The sequence below is a fragment of the Lynx canadensis genome, chromosome C2 (assembly GCF_007474595.2).
Source record: "Lynx canadensis isolate LIC74 chromosome C2, mLynCan4.pri.v2, whole genome shotgun sequence".
In the NCBI taxonomy this organism is placed as follows: domain Eukaryota; kingdom Metazoa; phylum Chordata; class Mammalia; order Carnivora; family Felidae; genus Lynx; species Lynx canadensis.
Window position 1 is genome coordinate 20,179,909 of NC_044311.2, and position 24,005 is coordinate 20,203,913.

Genomic DNA, 24,005 nt, shown 5'->3' on the forward strand with positions numbered 1-24,005 from the left:
GTGCTCAGCCACAGGTGCCAACCTCAATGCCATCACCCGCTTTCCCCTCTTCTCCACCCCTCACCCTCAGTTTGTTCTCAGTATTTAAGAGTTCTTATGGTTTGCCTCCTTTCCTCTCTGTAACTTTTTTTCCCCCTTCCCCCCCGCCCCGGTCTTCTGTTGTTTCTCAGGATCCGCATAAGAGTGAAAACATATGGTATCTGTCTTTCTCTGTATGACTTATTTCACTGAGCATAACACTCTCCAGTTCCATCCATGTTGTTACAAAAGGCCATATTTCATTCTTTCTCATTGCCAAGTAGTGTTCCATTGTATATATAAACCACATCTTCTTTATCCATTCGTGAGTTGATGGGCATTTAGATTCTTTCCATAATTAGGCTATTGTTGGAAGTGCGAAAGCAAATGTTTAAAGCACTATGAGAAGCATTTTGGGAAGTCTTAAATAGGAGTTTATAGATTATCAGCATTTTTCATGTACCTAGCCATTACCTTAGGTATATAAACTCCTTCTTTGAGGTTAGTTTATCTGTGGGAATTCAAAGTAAGTGGATGTTCCTGCTTTTAGAACTTTTTGAAATCATCATACAAGTTAATATGAATCATGTACCTTTTATTATAGTATTGTATAAAAAAATCTTTCATACCAATCTTCAATAATTACTTTACACTTAGAGTAACCAACGTTTTCGAGTGATTGTTTTCTGTCAAACTCTGAGTTAGAGGCATATTTAATTTGGTTATTTTAATCATCACAATCACTCTCTGAGTTAGGTTCTGTTATTAACCATTATTATTATTATATCTAATTATCTATTACTATATATTATCATCCATTATAAGGATAAGGAAACTGAAATCCAAGGAAATTCCAAGATCATTGGACAGTAAGTCATGGACGATTTGCACCTAACCCATTTGATATAGAGCCTAAGTTCATTATCCCCCAATTTCAAAATTCTGAAATCAGATTTTGGCTTGAAATTAGTATAAATAATTTTATATCATCCTTATTTTTATTAATATCTTCCTTTAATAAAGACTTTTATTAAATCCATGATGTGTCTTAAAAATGTATGGTATTTGAGAATCAAGAAAATGGGATATTAGAGAATAAGGCAGAGACCACCAGGTCTGGGGATTGAGGAAGCTGCCAGGCAAGGGAACACAGATAAGTGAAAAAAGCGTATTTTATTGAGAAGTCGAGTCAGGGTTTTGTTTTTGTTTTAAGTTTTTATTTAACTTCAGTTAGTTACCCTACAGTGTAATATTAGTTTCAGGTGTACAATATAGCGATTCCACACTTCCCTACATCACCCTATGTTCATCACACCAAGTACATCCTTAATCCCCATCACCTATTTACCCATCCCCCAGCTACCCTGCCTCTGTTAATTGTCTATTTGTTCTCTATAGGTAAGAGTTTATTTTTGGTTTGCCTCTCTTCTTTATGGCTGAGGAATATTCCATTGTATATGTATACCACATCTTCCTTATCCATTCATCAGTCAATGGACGCGTAGGCTGTTGTTCGTAATTTGGATTGTAGATAATGCAGCTATAAACATCAGGGTGCATGTATCCCTTGAATTAGAGGGTTTTTTTGTTTTTGTTTTTGCGGTGGGCGGTAAATATACAGTAGTGTGATTACTGCATCATGGGGTAGTTTCTATTTTTAACTTTTTGAGGAAACTCCGTACTCTTCCACAGTGGCCGCAACCAGTTTGCATTCCCACCAGCAGTGCAAGAGTGTTCCCCTTCTCCACATCCTTGCCAACCTGTTGTTTCTTGTGTGTTGATTTTGACATGCTGACATGTGTGAGGTGATATCTCATTATAGTTTGATTTTCATGATGATGAGTGGTGGTGAGCATCTTTCCATGTGGTCTGTTGGCTATCTGTATGTTTTCCTTTAAAAACTTTTTTTAATACTTTACTTTTATTTTTGAGAGACAGAGACAAAGTGTGAGAAGGGGAGGGACAGAGAAAGAGGTAGACACAGAATCCAAAGCAGCTCAGAGCCTGATGTGGGACTTGATCACACAAACTGTGAGCTCATGACTGAGCCAAAGTTGGGCACTCAACCAACTAAGCCACGTAGGTGCTCTCTATGTTTCCTTTGGTGAAATGTCCATTCATGTCTTCTGCCCATGTTTTTACTGGATATTTGTTTTTGGGGTGTTGAGTTTTAGAAGTCTTTATATGTTTTGGATACTAATACTTTATCAGATATTTCATTTGCAAATCAATTCTCTCATAGTTTTCCTTTTAGTTTTGTTGATGTTTCCTTTGCTGTGCTGAAGGTTTTATTTTGATGAAGTTCCAATAGTTTATTTTGCTTTTGTTTCTCTTCCCTTAGGAGACATATCTGGAAAGAAGTTGATATGACCAATGTCAAAGAGGTTACTGTCTATGTTCTCCTCCAAGATGTTTATGGTTTCAGGTCTCACATTTAGGTCTTATTCAGTTTAGAATGTATTATTATGTATGATGTAAGAAGTGGTCCAGTTTTACTCTTGCATGTTGCTGTCCAGTTTTCCCAACACCGTGTGTTGAAGATACTGTCTTTTTACCATTTTCCTGCTTTGTAGAAGATTAATTGACCATATAGTAGTGGGTTCATTTCTGGGTATTCTATTCTGTTCTATTGAGGTCTGTGTCTATTTTTGTGACAGTAACATACTGTTTTGATCATGACAGATTTGTAATATAACTTGAAGTCTGAAAAAATCGTGATGCCTCCAGTTTTGCTTTTCTTTTTCAAAATTGCTTTGGCTATTCGGGGACTTCTGTGGGTCCATACAGATTTTAGGATTATTTGTTCCAAGTCTGTGAAAAATGCTCTTGGTATTTTCATAGGGATTGCATTAAATGTGTGGATTGCTTTGAGTAGTATAGATATATTAATAATATTTCTTCTTCTAAACCATGAACATGGAATATCTTTCCATTTCTTTGTGTCATCTTCAGTTCCTTTCATCATAAAGCTGTTAGTTTCAGGAGCATGAGACATACCCGGCTTTTCTAAAACAGAGAAGACAGAGACTCAGACTTACACAAAAATGCCAAAAGTTTTCATGTACTTAACCATTCTACCTTATGTATCTAAACTTGGATATTTAAGGTATCTAGGCAAAATTTGGGAATTTATCCCAAATGAAATGTACATCCAGAGATCTAAGCAAAACAGATAGAAGTAATATGCCTGATGGAGAATTTAAAGCAACGATTATAAGGATACTCACTGGACTTGAGAAAACAATACAAGACATCAGTGAGATTCTTACCACAGAGATAAAAGAGTTAAAAAGAATCAGTCGGAGATGAATAATGAAATAAACAAGATTGGAAACAGGCTTGATGCAATGAACAGTGGGCCAGAAGAGTCAGAGGAATGAATTAGTGACATAGAAGACAAAATAATGGAAAATAATGAAGTTGAACAAAAGAGAGAAAGAAGAATTATGCAACAGGAGAATCGACTTAGGGAACTCAGGGACTCCATCAAATGTACTAACATTCGTATTATAGGAATCCAGGGAGAAGAAGAGAGGAAAGGAGAAAGAAAATTTATTTGAGGAAATAATGGCTAAACACTTCCCTAATCTAGAAGGAAATAGATATACTGATCCAGTAGGCACAGAAAATTCCCATCAAAATCAATAAAAGCAGGCCAACACCAAGACATATTATAATTAAATTTGCAAAATATGATGATAAAGAGAAAAATCTTAAAAGCAGCCAGAGAAAATAATGCCTTAACTTACACAAGCAGACCACAAGGCTAGCTTCAGATTTCTCAACAGAACTTGGCAAGCCAGAAAGGGTGGCATGATATAGTCAAAGCTTTTATCGATTGAGTTCACTGGGATCAACTTGGTTAAACCGGGTTAAAAATCTGAACCAAGAATTTTCTACAAGCCAGGCTATCATCAATAGAAGGAGAGAAAGAGCATCCCCACAAACAAAAATAAAGAGTCCTTGACCACTAGACCAGCCCTGCAGAGATATTAAAGAGGACTCTTTGAGGGGAAAGGAGAGAGAGAACAGATCAAAAGTGGACAAAGACAAGAAAGTATCAGAGAAAATCTCCAGAATCAACAACAAAACAATCAACAAAGTGGCAATAAATACATATCCATCAATATTACTTTGAATGTAAATGGAATAAATGTTCCAATCCAAGAGACATAGGTGTCAGAATGATAAAAAATAATAATAAAACCCATCTATATGCCACCTATAAGAGACTCTTTCAGGCCAAAGGACACCTGCCAATTGAAAGTGAGGAGAGGAAATATTTATCATGCAAATGGGGTCAAAAGAAAGCTGGAGTAGCACTATTTATATGTTCACACTAGACTTTAAAACAAAGAGTGTGCAAGAGATAAAAAAAGGCCCTATATCATATAAAGGGGACAATCCAATAAGATCTAACAATTGTAAATATTTATGCACCCACCATGAAAGCCCTCAAGTATATAAACAATTGATAGAAAACCTAAAGGAATTAATGATAAGAACACAGGTAGGAACTTAACACCCCTATCTACTTCAATGATAGATCATCTAAACAGAAAAACAAGAAAAACAGGAAATAGTGGCTTGAATGACACACTACTATTGGACTAACACATATATTCAGAACATTCCATCCTAAACAACAGAATACATTTTTTGACTGCACATGTTATATTCTCCAGAATGAATCCATACTAGGCCATAATCAGGCCTCAACAAATACAAAAGATTGAAATCATACCATCTACCTTTTCTGACCACAACACTATGAAAACTAGAAGTCAACCACAAAGAAAAAATTTAGAAGATCACAATACATGGAGATTAAACAGTATGCTGCTAAACAAATGGGTCAACCATGAAACAAAGAAGAAATCAAAAATTACATGCAAGCAAATGAAACAATGAAAACACACCATAAAAACCTTTGGGATGCAGTTAAAGCTGTCAGTCCCAAGGGAAAGATATAACACTCCAGGCTACTTGAGAAGCAAGAAAAATCTCAAATAAACAACCTAACCTTATACATAAAAGGAAGTAGAAAAAGAGCAACAAATTAAGCATAAAGCCAGGAAGGAAGAAATAATAAGATCAGAGCATAATAAATGATATAGAACTAAAAAAAAAGCAGTTGAACAGATTGAAGAAACCAGAGCTACTTCTTAGAAAAATTAATAAAATTGATAACCTCTACCCAGACTTTTCAAAAAGAAAGAGAAAGGGCCCTAATAAATTAATCACAAATTAGAAGAGGAGGAAAAACAAACCACAGAAATACTAACAATTATGAGAATTATGAAAAACTAAATGCCAACAAATGGACAACTGGAAGAGATGGAAAATCAAGGAATTGATCTCATTTATAATTGCACCTAACCAAGTACCTAGAATAAAACTTACCAAAGGGTTAAAGACGTACTCTAAACTATAAAACATTGGGGAAAGTCAGCAATTAAGCCCTAAAGGGGAGGGGGTTCTCATGCTTACCCTATCAGAAGAAAGAAGACGACGTTCTGGAAGGAAAATTCTAAGAAGGTATGAGATCGTGACTGATTGAACGAGTCCCATTTTTCCTTCCTAAGAAAGTCTCCAGTCCACTGATGATCTGACATACTGAGGTCCTGAAAATTCACGGTTTCTTAACAATCTCAACTGGTTTTAACATTTGGGGAAAAATACATCAGTTTGATATCTTCTATGCACATGGTCCCAGAAGTTAGAACGTGTTCCATTCTTTATTTTTACGAGACCTAAAAAAGAAATGATTATGAATCTGAGACGGGGAGAGGAGAATTTGTTAAAAGACCTATATATGAGAAAACAAAAATGAGAAGGTTTATTTTTTTTAATTTTTTCAACGGTTATTTATTTTTGGGACAGAGAGAGACAGAGCATGAATGGGGGAGGGCAGAGAGAGGGGGAACAGAATCAGAAACAGGCTCCAGTCTGAGCCATCAGCCAGAGCCGACGCGGGGCTCGAACTCACGGACCGCGAGATCTGACCTGGCTGAAGTCGGACGCTAACGACTGCGCCACCGGCGCCCTAGAAGGTTTATTTTAATAAAGAATGAAAATAGGACCAGAAAAAAGGTCAGTGTACCCACAGCTCCACATTTTAAAAAGAGCATTTTCATGGAAAGTCGATAGTAGAAATAATGGCAAGAGCCTACTGACATACTTAAAATGTACAGAATCTAGTATTTCAGGATTAAATGGAATACACAAAGTATACTATGTATCAGAAGGTGAGATATAGGGTATATCAATATGTGGTATTAAAACTCAGGAAATTGAATATTTCATTATAAATGAAAACTTTTAAGGGATTTAGGAATTTCAAGATATGAAATTAATATCTATGGGAGAAATGAAAATAATTGTCAAAAAAGGAGCAAGAAGTACGGGTGTGGAAAGTTTTACCAGAAACTTGGTCCCCCCCCCCCATATTTCTGTCATAGACTAAGTATTGAAAAGCCTTAAGTTCTATTAATTGATATCCCAGTAGGTTTTTTAGATTAGGCACAGTTATAATGTATGATTTAATTAATAATGAGAAAGTAAACCCAGTTTTGAAAGAAGAGTAGGTGAGGTTGGATTAAATATCAGATGCTCTAAAGTATTAGTAATTATAACAGTGTGTACTGACAAATAAGTAGATCTTAATGGATATCTACTCATGTATATGAAAAAATTAAACCCAGGGGAAAATTTGTTCAAAAGTAACAAAATGTGATTTTAAAGTAAATATTAATAAGTACTAAATCTGACTTGGGGAAGGCCTTTCTTGATATAACACTAATGACTGAAGCAGTAAAAAGAAAAGATTGATAATTTTATGCATCAACAGAAATACAGGAGATAGATAGCCAGGAAAGTTAAATCATGAACACATAAAGTTCATGGAATAGCAATTAAAAAATAATTTGAAAATACATAGAAGAGCTTTTATAATAAAAAATTACACAAATCATTAGAGTGGTGAATATATGGAGATTTGGTCAACATTCACAAACAATTTAGAAATATATTAAATTATAAATGAATATTGTAACATCGATATGTGTAGTCATAGGTAAAATGTTAGAATTCTTATGCACAAGTGATATGTAAGTTATAGCAAGTCTCATAAGCTAAAATATCCACATCATCTTTGTCCCCCAAATTCCATTACAAAAGTCACATTAAGAATCATAGAGATTTATAAAGATATTTCTCAAGAACTTCAAACCATATTTGTCAGGAAGGTGAAATTGACATTAATCTATATGTCCACACAGAGGGGTAGTTTAAAGAATTATGGTAGGTTACCCATTGAAATACTTATGGATCTTAAAATTGCTTTCAAACAAGACTACATGAAGTTAGAACATCTTTCTTAATATACTGTAAACTTAAAAAGATTAGTTTTAGAAAATCTATCTAAAATATATGTAAGAGGGGCGCCGGGTGGCTCAGTCGGTTAAGCATCCGACTTCAGCTCAGGTCACGATCTCACGGTCCGTGAGTTCGAGCCGCGTCAGGCTCTGGGCTGATGGCTCAGAGCCTGAAGCCTGCTTCCGATTCTGTGTCTCCTCTCCCTCTCTGCCCCACCCCAGTTCATGCTCTGTCTCTCTCTGTCCCCAAAATAAAATAAACGTTTTAAAAATTTTTTTCAATAAATAAAAAATATATGTAAGAGAATAAAAAAAAAAAAAAACCCAAGTAGCTATTCAGTGATTCTTTATCTTTTAGAATATAATAAATTCAGTCTCAATTCCAGGATATCTGTAAAGTAATAGGTGCCTGGGTAGGACTGTTCTATGTGTTGATATCTTTGTATATAGCAAAGCACTGAATAATAATGCAAAAAGGTGTCGTATATATAAGTAATGAAAAAAAAAAACTAACAAAAATATTGTAGTGGTGTTGTGTGGTGACAGAGAGTAGCTACACTTGTTGTGAGTGCAACACAACATATAAACGTGTCAAATTACTATGTTGTAGTAAGTCAACCTAAAGTCAATTAAATGTTGCATGTCACATAAAATTATAAATAAATAAATAATACGTTATCAGTTTCTCTATTTTATTTATTTTTGGTTGAAATATAAACTGACATATCCTATTCATTTCAGGTGTACATTTTAATGACTTCGTATTTACATTATGAAATGATCCCAGTGATGTCTAGTTACCACCTGTCACCATACAAAGCTGTTATTATAATGCTATTGACTCTGTTCCCTGTGGCCGTACATTGTATCACGACTTATTTATGTATTTATTTCTATTTTTCCAAGTTTTATTTAAATTCCACTAGTTAAAAAAACAGTGTTGTTAGTTTCAGATGCAAAATTAGTAATTCATCACTTACAGATAGCACCTAGTGCTCATCACAAGTGCCCTCCTTAATACCCATCACCACCCATTTAACCCATTCTACCCACCACCTCCCTCCATAGACTCTGCTCTATTTGTTAAGAGTCTGTTTTCTGGTTTGCCTTTTTTTTTTCCCTTTCAGCATTCATTTGTTTTGTTTCTTGACTTACTTATTTTTATTAAAAGTTTGTACCTCAACCCCCCTCATCCGTTCATCCCCTCCAAGCTCTCCCTGCTGGTATTCAACAGTTTGTTTCCTGTATATATGAGTGTATTTCTGTTTTTGTTTGCCTTGTTGTTAGATTCCACATGTAAGTTAAATCATGTAGTATTTGTCTTTCTCTGTCTATCTCAGTGTAATGTGCTCTATGTCCACTTACGTTGTCACAATGACAAGATTTCATTTTTTATGAATAAGATCCCATTGTGTATATATATACCACTTCTTATTTATCCATCCTATCAATGGCACTTAGGTTGCTTCCATATCTTGCCTTTTATAAATAATGTTGCATTGAACATTAGGGTGCAAATCTCTTTGAATTTTTCATTTCTTTGGAAATATTCAGTAATGGAATTATAGGATCATATGGTAGTTCCATTCATTTTAAGTTTTTGCGGAAGGTCAGTAATTTTTTCCATACTGGTTGCATCAATTGACATTTAACCAACAGTGCATGAGTTTTCTCTCATCTTCACTTACTCGCCTACACTTGTTATTTTTGTCTTTTTGATACTAGCCATTTTACAGGTGTGAAATTTTATCTCATTGTGGTTTTGATTGCCTTTCCTGATGATTAGTAATTTTGAGCATCTTTTATATGCCTGTTGGCTATTTGTATGTCTTCTGTAAATATGTCGGTTGAAGTCCTCTGCCCATTTTTTAATTGGGTTGTGTTTTGAATAAAAGTCATGTCAGTTCTTTATATTTTGGATATAACCTCATATCAGATGTGTACTTTGCAAACATCTTCTCCCATTCAGTAGGTGCCTCTTTGTTTATTGCTGGTTCCTTCACTGTGCAAAATCTTTTCAGTCTGATGTAATCTCATTTCTTTATTGTAGGTTTGTTGCCCTTGCTTAGGTATTAGTCCAAAAATATTGCTAAAACCAATGGTCAAAGTGTTTACTGCATATGCTTTCTTTCAGAGTTTTATGGTTTCACGTCTTACATTCTAATCTTGAATCCATTTGAATTTATTTTGTATAAGATATAAGATAGTGATCTAGCTTCATTCTTTTGCATGTAGCTGTCCAGTTTTCCCAACACCATTTATTGAGAGAGACTATCCCCTATTGTCTATTCTGCCTCCTTGTCATAGATAATTGCCATATATACATGGATTTTTATGTAGACTCTCTTGGATTCCATTGATCTATGGTATTTTCAGGTTAGTACCATAATGTTTGATAACTATAGATTTGAAGTTTAGTTTGAACAGGGAGTGTAATACCTCCAGTTTTGTTCTTCTCAATTTGGTTCAGCTATCTGAGATCTTTTGTAGTTTCATCAAATTTTAGGATTCTTTGTTCTAGTTCAGTTAAAAATGCTATGATATTTTCATAGAAACTGCATTGAATCTGTAGATTTTGAGTGGTGTGAGCATTTTAGTAATATTAATCTTTCTGATCCATGAGCCTGTATATTTTTCATTTGTTTGTGTCATCTTCAGTTTCCTCAATCAACATCGTATCGTGTACGATGACTTTATAGTGGTACAAGTCTTTTATCTCCCTAGTTAAATTATTACTAGGTATCTTCTTTCTTATTTTTTTTGATATAATTATAAAAGGGATTATCTTTTAATTTTCCATCTGGCTCGTAGGTGTATAGAAATGCAACATATTTCTGTATTAATTTGTTTCCAGAAACTTATGAATTAATTTATTAGTTCTAATAGTTTTTTTTTTTTTGGTCAAGTTTTTAGGGTTTCTCTGTACAGTATGATGTCATCAGCAGATAGGGACACTTTTACTTCTTCCTTTCAAATTTGGATACTTTTATTTCTTTTTCTTAATGCAGCTAGAACTGTTAGTACTATGTTGAATAAAGTAGTGAGAATGGAAATCCCTGTCTTGTTTCTGATCTTAAAGGAAAAGATTTCATCTTTTCACCATTGATTATTATGTTAGCTATTGGTTTGTTTTATATATAGATATATATACACATATATATATGTATACATATATATATACACATATATGTATACATATATATATGTGTATATATATATATAAATTTGTTGTGGTAGTTTTTCTTATACTCATTTTGTTAAGAGTTTTCATAAATGTTGAATTTTGTCAAATGCTTCTTTGCATCGATGGAGATCATATCATTTTTATCCCTCATTTTGTTATGTGGTGCATCACACTGATTGATTGAGATGTTTAGCTATACTTACATCCTGAAATAAATTCCACTTGATTGTGGTGTATGATCCTTTTAATGTGTTGCTGAATCTAGCTTGCTAATATTTGTTGAGGATTTTTGCATCTATGAAGTTTGCCTGTAATTTTCTGGTTTTTTTTTTGATTTTTTTTTTGTTTTTTTTTTTGTTTTTTTTTTTTTTCTGGTGTCTTCGTCTAGTTTTTGGATCAAGGTAATGCTGGCCTCATGAAATGAGTTTGGAAAATTTGGAATAATATGAGAAGGATAGGTACTAAATTTTCTTTATGTATTTGATAGAATCACCTGTGAAGCCATCTCATCCTGGATTTTTGTTGTTTGGAGTTTAACTACTGATTAAAATTCATTACTTATAATTAGTCTATTCAGATTTTCTATGTCTTTATGATTACATCTTGGATGGTTGCATATTGTAGGAATCTATCAATTTGCCTAGGGCTTTCAGTCTATGGCATATTGTTTGTAGTAGTTTCTTAAAACCCTTTGTATTTCTGTGGTATCAGTTATAACTTCTTCATTTCTGATTTGTTTATTGGGCACTCTCTTTTCTTGATGAGTCTGGCTGTAGATTTTCAGTTTTGTTTATCTTTTTAAAGAACGAGCATTTGGCTTCATTGATTTTTTTATAGTCTCTAATTTATTTGTGCTCTTATCTTTATTATTTCCTTCCTTCTGCTAACTTTGAGCTTTGTTTGTTCTGCATTTTTTACTTCCTTTAGGTGTATATATTGTTTTTGGATTCTTCTTATATCTGAGGTAGGCTTGTATTGCTGTGATCTTCCCTCTAAAAAACTACTTTTGCTGTTTCCTCATTTTTAAAGTTTGTTTATATTCAATTTGTATCAAAGTATCTATTGATTTCATTTTGGATTTCTTTGTTAACCCATTGGTTGTTCAGTAACATGTTTATTCTCCAAATGTTTCTGGTTTTTTTTTCCAGTTTTTTTTTTTTTTTCTTGTAATTGGTTTCCAATTTCATGCCTTTGTGGCCACAAGATGTTTTGTGTGATTTCAGTCATCTTGAATTTATTGAGATTTTGTTTTCTGGCCTAACATGGGATTAAAGTATCCTGGAGAATATTCTATGTGCACTTGAACGCATGTTCTGCAGTTTGAGGATGAGGTGTTCGTGTTTATCTGTTAAGTCTATCTGGTCTAATGTGTCATTTAAGGCCAATGTTTCCTTACTTTCTGTGTAGGTGACCTATTCATTGATGTAAGTGAGTAGTAAAGTCCCCTGCTGTTCTTACTGTCAGTTTATCCCTTTATGTCTATTAATATTGCTTCATATATTTAGGTATTGCTATATTGGGTGTATAAATATTTATGAATGGTATACTTTTGTTAGATTGACCTTTATTAATCTATAGTGCCCTTCCTAGTCTTTTCTTATAGTCTTTGTTTTAAAACCTATTTTGTCTGTTGTAAGTATTGCTAGTCCAGCTTTTATTATGCTTTTATTTTCATTGAATATATTCTCCATCCCTTACCTTTAGCTTTGTTTGTCTTTAGATTTGAAGTCTCTTATAGACAACATATAGATGGATCATGTTTATTATCCATTCACCTACCCTATGTCTTTTCATTTGGGTTTAGTACACTGAATTTAAAGTAATTATGATAAGTATGTTCTTATTCCCATTTTGTTAATTTTTTTTTCTGGTTATTTTTGGATTCTTCTCTGTTCCTTTCTTCCTCTCTTGGTCTCATCTCTCATGGCTTGATATTTTCTTTAGTGTTATGTTTGGGTTCCTTTTATTTATTTTTATCTATTATGGTTTTATGACTTACAGTTACTATGAGGTGTATATATAGTCACATAAGTTGAAAGGTATTCTAAAAGCACACACTTGTGTCTCTTTTCTCAATATTTTATGCTTTTGCATGATATTTAATATCTTTTTATTTTGTGTATCCCTAAACTACATATTCTAGTTATAATTGATTTTTTCTATTTTTGTCTTTTAACCTTTATGCTTGGTTTTTAAGTGGCTGATGTAATGCCTTTAATATATTTGCCTTTACCATTGAGATTATTTTTTTATATTTTTAAACTTATTTATTTATTTTGAGAGAGAGACAGTGAGAGCTAGCAGGGGAGGGTCAGAGAGAGAAGGAGAGAGAGAATTCCAAGCAGGCTCCACACTGTCACATGGAGATGATGAGGGGCTCAAGCTCAATGAACCATGAGATCATGACCTGAGCTGAGATCAAGTGTTGGATGCTTAACCAACTAAGTCACCCAGGCACCCCACCGGGGAGATTTTTTAAAAATATTTACTTATCTAGTTATGGCCTTTGCTTTTTACTTTAAAAATATGCCTTAGTATTTCTTATAAGGCCCATTTACTCATGATTAATTCCTTTATTTTTTACTTGTCTGAAAAACTGTTCATTCCCTCTCAATTCCGAATGGTAACCTTGCCATCTAGGGTATTCTTGGTTGTTAAGTTTTCCCTTTCAGCATTTTAAATATATCCTGCTTCTCCTTTTGGCCTCCAAATTTCTGCAAAAAATCAGCTAATATTCTAATGTGGTTTCCTTTGTATGTTTTGCTTTTCTCTTGCTTTCAAGAGATTTAAGATTTAATATTCTTTAAGATTCTGTCTTTAACTTTCTCTATTTTAATTATAATGTGTCTTGGTGTGGATCTCTTTGGATGCATCTTATTTGGGATCCTCTTTGCTTCATGGACTGAATATCTGTTTCCTTCTCCAGATTAGGGAAGTTTTCAGCTATTATTTCTTCAAATAAGTTTCTGCCCCTTTCTCTCTTATTCTCCACATGGAGTTCTATAATGCGAATATTAGTATTGATGCTGTCCCAGAAGTCCGTTAAGCTATCCTATTTGTTTGTTTGTTTGTTTTACTGTTCTGATTGGGTGGTTTTTCCACTACCCTGTCTTCTAGGTTGCTGATCTCTTTTTCTGTATCATTTATTCTGCTTCTGACTCCTTTTGTTGTATTTTTCATTTTGTTTATTTTATAATTCAGCTCTGATTAGTTCCTTCCTATATTTCTAATTATTTTTGTAGTTCTTACTAGGCTCTTTTTTTCTTCTCCAGAGTTCACTGAACATCTTTATGACCATTACTTTGAACTTTATCAGGTAAATTACTTATCTCTATTTTATTAGTTTTATTTCTGGGGTCATATTTTACTCTTATGCTTGGAACATATTCCTCTGTCTTATCATCTTGTTTGACTTCTTGTATTTCTTTGTATGAATTAAATGGAACAGCTATCTCTATCAGTCTTGAAGGAGTGGACTTCTCTAGGAGCATCCCCTATGTAGAATGTATGTTCCTGGCTTTGGCAGGTGGGCTGAAGCTGAAGTGGGTTTGGGTTGTGGAATCCCTGGGAGTGTGGTTCAGCGACTTCTCTGATGGAATGGCTGAAACTATATGGCTCAGGCTAGGGATTCTTAGGCATAATGCACCAGGGCTGCCTTGGTGGAACAGCTGGATTTGGCATAAACCAGGGAAGCCTGGGGTGTGTTGTGCCAGGGTCTCCTTGGTGGGACAGCTGGGGCTGGAGTAGGCACAGGCCAGGGTGTGCCATACCAGGGTTATTTTGGTAGGATGGCTAGCCAGTTGGAGTTGGAACAGACTTGGGCTGGGAGTGTTCCAGGGTCCACCATCCCAGGGCTGCCCGGGTAGGATGGTTGGGTCAGGTGCAGGCCAGTGGGGTCCTGGAGCGTGCCATACTGTGGGATGGCTGGAACTATGGTAAGCACAGGTGAGGTCAGAGGGCATGCCACGCCAAGGCCACCTTAGATGGATAGCTGGAACTGACATAGGGTAGGACCCAAGGCATACTGAGGTGGCCATAACAGGGTGGATAGAGCACATGGACTCTGCTCCTGCCCACACTGTCAAGGTTGAGGGGGGATATAAAAATGGCAATTACCAAGGCCTGTGATCCTCAAGTAAGCTGCAGTGGTTACCTACATGTTTGCTATTTGCTCTAGGATTAGTAAACGGATTTCCTTAATTTATAATCTAGTTGACCCTTGAACTGCTGTTTTGTTTTTTTGGATTTTGTTTTTTGTTTTTTTTTTTTCTGTGCTCCAGGGCAGGTGAGTCTATGTGCAGACCCTAAGTGATATCCTTCTTTACTGTAGATTGTTGTCTATGGGGTTGGGTTCCCATCATTACCAGGTCTCCATCTCTCCAACTTTTCTCTGTGTGGACCATCTATCATTTGTTGTGCAGAAGCTCTTCAGTCAGCTTTCAGTTATCGGCAAGAGTTGCTCTATAAGTAGGTATAGATTTGGTATGTCCGTGGGAGGAGGTGACTTCAAGGTTTTTCCACACTGTCATCTTATACCTCTAATCCCGCTAATTATTCTGTTTTTAAAAAAAATTTTTTTTTCAACGTTTATTTATTTTGGGACAGAGAGAGACAGAGCATGAACGGGGGAGGGGCAGAGAGAGGGAGACACAGAATCGGAAACAGGCTCCAGGCTCCGAGCCATCAGCCCAGAGCCTGACGCGGGGCTCGAACTCACGGACCGCGAGATCGTGACCTGGCTGAAGTCGGACGCTTAACCGACTGCGCCACCCAGGCGCCCTAATTATTCTGTTTTTAAAGAAAGGAAAGAAATAGTTAAGTTAAAAGAGAAGAGTCAGAAAATAAAGGAACCAGTGCATCCACAAAAGAAGAGATCCTAATTTTGTGGTTCACTGGTGTATGACTTTGGAGAAATACATAAATACATTTGGTGAACTGATCCATGAACTGAGCGGGGGTCAGCTAAATCAGCTAATTTGCCTTATGAATATACACACCCCATTAAGTAAAATTAAGAGATGATTACTGGATTGAGCTTAAATTCATATTACTGTGAGCTGATTTTTAATTTTTTAGAGAGCTCTTAAAATTGAACAGCAATGCAAAATGTGGTATTTATTATTATTAATGTGAATTTCTTAAAGAGGAAATGAAGCATAGTTACTTATGTTTCTGGAATAAACACACAGTACCAGGTCATAAACTTGACATCTCAGTGCACATATTTTAATATCTTTTCTTTTAAGGTACTTTCACAAAGGTTAGCAATTTGGTGATACAGTTTTAATATGAGCAGTCTAGTTAAGGTTACAATTAAGATGGTACATAAATTAGGCATGAGATCATTGAGCAAATACACATTTTAATGTAAGCACAAAATATATTTTTAGATAGATTTTTGCTATCACCTAAAATTCTGAGTCCAGGAAAATCAACATTTGTTCAACCTTCTTTATGTCATATTCCTTGCCATGAACAAAATAATTTAATATTGACAGTCTTCTAAGTAGTTATTATTTTTTCTGTTTTATAGAAGTTGAAATTCAGTTTTTAAATGAGTTGGCAAAGTTCACACACGAGTAAATAGGAGAACCAGACTTAAAAATTGTGGCTCTTCCTTGCAGAAAACATAAAACTAATCTCACCATAAATATGCCTTGTACATGTATAGGTTATATACCAGTATAGGTTATAAAAAAATTTTGAAGTCCAGACAATATTAGAGAATGGTAATATATTTATAAACTCTGTTAAGTCAGATACCATTTTCTCAGGCTGGCCAGTGCCTTCATGGCATAGAAACAATCCCTTGTCTCTCTTTCTCTCCCTCTCCTTCTTTCTATATGATATGCACATTCATATAGGGTCATTGAATTTATGCATTGAGTATTTGAGAATTTTTTTAAGTTTATTTATTTATTTTTGAGAGAGAGAGAGAGAGAGAGAGAGAACACTCACATGCACAAGTAGGAAAGGGGCAGGGAAAGAGGGAGAGAGAGAATCTTGAACAGGCTCTGCACTCTCAGTGTGGAGCCCGACACAGGGCTCGAACTCAGGAATCACGAGATCATGACCTGAGTCAAACTCAAGAGTCAGACACTTCAACAGCTGAACCACCCAGGTGTCAAAACATTTGAGAATTCTTAACATTATAATGTATATTTTTAAGATTCTGCCTATGTGTAAATTGAAGATGAACAGGAATTTCAAATTATTCATATTGATAGTACACTTTTAATATTTTCTACATAAACAAGATTTCTGTAACTTACATGAAATACTCATGTATAGTCCAAGGTGAAAGTGTTGACCTCACAAGGACCTTACATTATTTATTATATTTAATTTTAATAATTTGAATTTGACTTTCAAATAATTTCCAAGAGAGTGCTTGGAAGCCATCCCTCCCACCTCACCCCATAAAATGTAATGAACATTGTCTTGTTAAAGATGAGAGTTAAAAAAATTCACATTTCTTAATGATTCTGTAAACCCAGTTTTCCTCCCACCCTGCAGCTGAACGGCTTTGAAAATACAATGTGCAAAGCTGCAGATTAACAATACTTAGATGTCTGGGGTTGATGTAATTTCAGGCTGCTTGAATTAACTCTCTTTGACAAACCCTCTCTTGCAAACCACCAGCAGCAAAGTGCCTCTTTGTCTACAGTTATAAGCCAGGCTTCAGTCTCTGGGAGTTTTCACATTGTTTCTAATATATTGGTGCTTGGACAAAGTCGAATCATCCCCTATGAAAGCCTGACTGCCCAAAGGGTATAAACCCAATTGCTAGTGGTTGATTCAGCTTTGACAGTTCTCAGTGTGATCCTAACAGCCTTTGGTAAAACAAAAGGCAAGGGAAAAGCTCCAGAAACTTCCTTCTATTCATTTCTGTAATAGTTTTCTTGCCACAGGAGACTTAAGAAGATTTGTATAGCCTGCTCTCTTTTCATTAGCAGCAAGTGCAATGCTATTGGGTAAGTTAATGTGAAAGACTATAAAAAAGCACAGTGCTATATATATATATAATATATATATATAATATGAATTTTTATAGCATTTAAGAAAACTGTCCTTTTACTTAAGAACAATGCAGTTGAAAACGTAAAGAAATAGTAATATACTTTGTGTTTTCTAAATCATAGACTTAGTGTTTGGCTTCATTCTGTTTGTTGAATGCAATACCATGGTTCACTGGTTTTTGGGATGAACATGTTAAAATTATCATTATTGGACTGACAAGGAAGCCTGATTGAATTTTCAGCACAATCATAGTTCTTGTCATAGAATGTAACAATATTTAATGATTTCTTTGTATTTCCATATACAACAAAATCTTGTCAACCAGAGTTAGAGATTTTTCTAACCAGTTATCCTTTTTTTCTGGCAAAGAAGAAAAGAGGAATGCTACATGAACAGTAACTCAGTTCTGGAGGTTTAATGGAATGGCCAAAGTAAGCCTGAAAATACAACAAAAATGCTTCAGTATTTCAGGCTTACTTTGGCCATTCCATTAAACCTCCAGAACTGAGTTACTGTTCATGTAGCATTCCTCTTTTCTTCTTTGCCAGAAAAAAAGGATAACTGGTTAGAAAAATCTCTAACTCTGGTTGACAAGATATACAAATTTATATTTGGTACACCACATTAGACTATCCTATGAATGCATTTATGTACTATATACATGTAAAAGCAAGATACTTTCCCTGTAAAGTGATTTTAACTGCTGTGTAGTTTGTTGGTTGTGTGTTGTTAATAATTTTTCTTTTATAATTTACTCTGTATTTTATTATGTGGACTAATTCCTGAATCAAGGATTGATGAAATGTACTGAATATATTATAGTCAGTAAATATATTGTTTGCTTAGAAGTTATTACTGCACAAGTCATTAATACTTTAAAGTTCAATATTTGATAAATTGGAGCATAGAGAAAGAAACTAGAAAAACAAAATGAGTCAAATAAGGAACAGTTATTTATTTCTTTAGCGTATTTTTTTACCTGATAGGATACATAGAATCAAAATGTGAAATAGGTGTGTTAAATTAATTCCTCCCTTATTTTTAGGTCTTCAGGAATAAAATGGCTAAATTCAGCTGAATGTTAAGACTTTTTCTGGTTTCTCTGATGTAATTTTTTTTATTATTGGAACCATAAGTGCTTATGTGAAGTGATATTATAATTATACATTCTCATGTATTGTCAAGAAGGACCTAGAAGGGTTAAATTGTAATATCCCATGAGCCAAAATAAATGATGGCTTTAAAGTAAAACTGATGAACTTGACATTCAGCTTTTGGTGAAATCCTCATTTTTCAAAAAAGTAGCAGAGCTGCATGTATTATGTACCTGTGATTAGGGACATCTCAAACAATGACTTGATTAAAGAACCACAGATAGAAGTGTTCTTTTTTCTCCCTACATCTTTACATTTCTTTCCCTGACAGTTTGTGATGGCACGTTGACATTTTGAAATATCAAAGCAGAGAATAACCATTGATACAGCTGTCTGACTTACTATGCTTCCTTATTATAGCAATCACGTTACCACGGGCCATACTTCTGTCAACAGCACTTCATCATGGATGCCCCAATTGCCCATATATGCATGGAAGCTTGGAGCTTTGCCTGCCAAAGTTGTAATAAATCAAGGAACAAATTATGTGGCTGCTTCTGCAGTGCTTAGATTTTTCTCGTCTCCTCATGGCCATGTGTCTTATCCAAAGTTAGTATATCTCTAACAATGCATTAGCGAGAGGATGAGTCCCTGTCTTCTGTTTGTAACATATTTTATAGGACAGCAAGATGACTCACTACAAATTTGAACACAGAGCATAATCTTAAAGAGGCCTTTACTAGTACTCAGTTTTAGAAAAGTAACTTGAAACATTTATCACTCCTTTATTCTTCTCTGCTCACAAGTTTGCCATTTTATTTCAAATATAAACCAGTTGAGTACCAACTAGATATTTCTCTTGCAATGAGAACCCATTAGTATATCGGATTTTTTTAAATGGTACAAAATTGTTGATAGCTTATTGATTGCTTGAAATAATATTAACACATTGACTTAAGGTGTTATTGTTTTGTCATGTTCTTAGCTATAAGGTATACATTCATCCACATATGTGTATGTTGCATATACTTTTTTTTATTAAAAAAAAGACAAAGTTTGGTAAAGGAGAATTATCCAAAATCAAACAGGATTATTATATGTAACCTGTATCTCGTTATGTCACTTTCTAAATGAAGCTAAGTCTGTAAAAGAGAAAGAAAAAACACAGTATTTTTTAAATTTTATTTTTCTTTCCTGTAGTAGATCTTAAAGTTTAAGTTGCCATAAATTAATTGTAAACAAGGTGGACCATATAAAAAAGAAATTAAAGAGCATAGAATTAGTATTAGAAAATACCCAGGAAAAAACCCAGCCTAATTACTGCATTTTATAGACCATTATTTTCTTTGCATTTTTTAGTTAAGCAGATAATTGAATTATAGCTGACATGTGGTTCATCTTAGTATATATATATATATATATATATATATATATATATATATATATTACTACTTTATTTCCAAAGAGTTACATAATTCACCAGAGGGTGTATTGGACTTTTCAGAAAAGTAAATTTCCACAAAATTGGCATCATCAAAAAAGTAACACATAAGTTATATAAGCTACACCACACAGCTAAGAAAAATCAGAGCTTGGGAACCAGATATTTTGTTTCCTGAACCTTCTCTTTTAACTACCCCATAATAAGGGTAGCACTCAATTTATTTTATTTAACAGTTGTTGAAAAAACACAAAGTAGATACTTGAAAGGTATCAAAATTTTTCAGTGGCTGAAATTACCCTTTCAAAAACAATTTGTTTTTGTTTCTCATTAATCTGTATTAGTGATGATTTTCGAACACTGTAGGTTCGAGTACAAAAATTCTTTATCTTTTAAGCCATTGAAAAAATACCTATTATCCCAAAATGCTTGGATGATCCTCTGTGATGTATATTTTTGAAATAAATTCTTATAAAGTTTGATAATATTTTACAGTATTCCAAACTATTTCCAAATCATAACTTTGTTGACATATATTTTATATAACATATTTTTACATATGATATCTTCTTCATTAAGAACAAATTCATATATTGAGACTTACCTGGCCATCTTATCTGAACTGTCCACACCCCTAACCTATCTTATTATCCTCTTAGCCTGTATTATTTTCTTCTCAGCATTTGCAGATAATATTCATTACATGTTTATTATCTGATTGCTTTTTATCTCCCTAACTAGCTTGTAAGTTTTCTTGATGGCACCTATCCTGTTGTGGTTTGTTTTTCCTTATTCCTATTCTACATAAGAAGGAGAGTCTGACATAAAATAATAACTTTGGACATGAATGTTGAAGAATTGATAATACCCAGAGCTAATTTTATGTTTACTCTGTTGTAAACTGGTGCTTTTCGTATGTAATTTCTAATTTTCACATCAATCTTGTCAAGTAGTTACCATTTTCCCCATTGACACAGTGTGTAAATGACTTGCCATTAAATGGCTGGGCTGGAGTCAAATATAGCTCTATCTGCTTCAAAACCTGTGAATACATTTTTCTACATCATGTTGTCTGATGATATTGTCCTTGCAAAAAGTTTTTATTTCATATGTTGAAAAAGGTTTTTTTGAAGGAAGTTTTTTTTTTTTTTATAAGGAAGGAGGTGGAGGATAGAGAAATGGGTAAATATGATGATAAACAGTGTCATAGTTCATGATTGGCTAGAAACTTATAAAAGAACATAAACAAAACACATTTCCAAAGACCTCTACAAGAAACGGCCCAGGGAAGAAAAGTAAAGGAAGGAATTGGAAAGAAGTGAAACATGCACAGAGAAAATTTTTTCAGTGCCAAATTTTCCTACTACACTAGTCTAGAGGGGTTTTAATTTCTTTTTCCTTGGGACAATTTTCTAGCCTGCCACCCATCATGTCCTGTGTGGTCTTCCTCCTTTCATCAAGTGTGTTTTTAGAAAGTCATCTGAACTAAAAGAACTGGACTTAGTCAGAACTCCCACCTCCAACTCTGAGGCCTTCCCTTCTTATGATAGAAATGCTTTTCATTAATTTTCCAAGGTCTTTCTCCATCCACCTAGTTACTTAACTCTTCAACCTGCAATGAAAATTACCCCATATAAATATTTAAAATTCAACACCCCCAAAATGAATAATCCAATAAAAATGAGCCAAAGTCATAAATAGATATTTTTCCTACTATTTTCCAACAGACATGAAAATATGCTCAACATCACCCATCATCAGGGAAATGCACATCAAAACTCCAATGAGATATCAACCTCAAACCTACCAGAATGGCTAAAATCAAGAAAACAAGAGACAACAGGTGATGGTGAAGATGTAGAGAAAGGGGAACCCTCTTGCACAGTGGTGGGAATGCAAACTGGTGAAGCCACTGTAGCAAACAGTATGGAGGTTCCTCAAAAATTAAAAATAGAACTACCTTACAATACAGCAGTTACACTTCTACGTAATTTCCCAAAGAGTACAAAAATACAAATTCAAAAGTATATGAGGCACCCCAATGTTTATAGCAGCATTTATACAATAGCCAAGTTATGGAAACAGCCAAAGTGTCCATCGACTGATGAATGGATAAGGAAGATGTTGTATAGATATATATAATGAAATATTACTAAGCTATAAAAACGAATGAAATCGTCTCATTGGCAATGATGTGGTTTGGAGCTAGAGAATATCATGCTAAGTGAAATAAGTCAATCTGAGAAAGACAAATACTCCATGATTTTGCTCATATGTGGAATTTAAGAAACAAAACAAATGAGCAAAGGGGAAAAAAAAGAGAGAGAGAGAAACTAGGAAACAGACTGTTAACTATAGAGAGCAAACTGATGGTTACCAGAGGAGCCGTGGATGTGGGGACGGATTAAATAGGTGATGGGGATTAAGGAGTGCACTTGCTGTGGTAAGCATGATGTTGTATATGGAAATATTGCATCACTATATTATACACCTGAAACTAATATTACATTGTATGTTAACTAATTGAATTGAAGTAAAAACTTTAAAAACCAGAAAATTACCCCTAAAAACACTCACGGCATCAGATCTTAGACACATCACATATTGCTTTAACACATTTTGTATTTTATTGTATTTTGATTTTCTTACAAGTAATCTAAATTTTATTTCTTAATTGTAAGAATTATCTATTTTAATTCCTTGTGTGCTTTACAATATCTAGGTACTAAACAAGACTTGACTGAATAATAATTGTTTTCTAATAGCGTAGAATAGTGTGGAACTTATAGGTAATGTTGGTGGGTGATTAGTGTTTTAATGAATAGATACATAGTTCTTAGAAGTTTGAGGGCCTAATCTCTTCCTAGAATACTGTGGCAAAAAATTTTCCAAGTCAGACCAAAATAGTTGTTTATTCAAGTTCTACTTCTTATACCTGTGGAATGGTCTTTAATAAGTCCCTTACTCTTTCTAAGACTTCTTTTCCTGATCTGTAAAATGGAGTTAAGAATACCTGCTTAACAGGAAAAAACCTCTCTGACCTCAGCCGCAGCAATTTCTTACTTGACACATCCCCAAAGGCAAGGGAATTAAAAGCAAAAATGAACTATTGGGACCTCATGAAGATAAAAAGCTTCTGCACTGCCAAGGAAACAATCAACAAAACTAAATGGCAACCAACGAAATGGGAAAAGATATTTGCAAATGACATATCGGATGAAGGGCTATTATCCAAAATCTATAAAGAGCTCACCAAACTCCACACCCAAAAAACAAATAATTCAGTGAGGAAATGGGCAGAAAACATGAATAGACACTTCTCTAAAGAGGACATCCAGATGGCCAACAGGCACATGAAAAGATGCTCAATGTCACTCCTCATCAGGGAAATACAAATCAAAACCACACTCAGATATCACCTCACGCCAGTCACAGTGGCCAAAATGAACAAATCAGGAGAGTATAGATGCTGGCGAGGATTGGAGAAGCGGGAACCCTCTTGCACTATTGGTGGGAATGCAAACTGGTGCAGCCGCTCTGGAAAACAGTGTGGAGGTTCCTCAAAAATTAAAAATAGATCTACCCTATGATCCAGCAGTAGCACTGCTAGGAATTTACCCAAGGGATACAGGAGTGCTGATGCGTAGGGACACTTGTACTCCAATGTTTATAGCAGCACTCTCAACATTAGCCAAATTATGGAAAGAGCGTAAATGTCCATCAACTGATGAATGGGTAAAGAAATTGTGGTTTATATACACAATGGAATACTACGTGGCAATGAGAAAGAATGAACTATGGCCCTTTGTAGCAACGTGGATGGAACTGGAGAGTGTTAAGTGAAATAAGTTGTAGAGAGAAAAACAGTTACC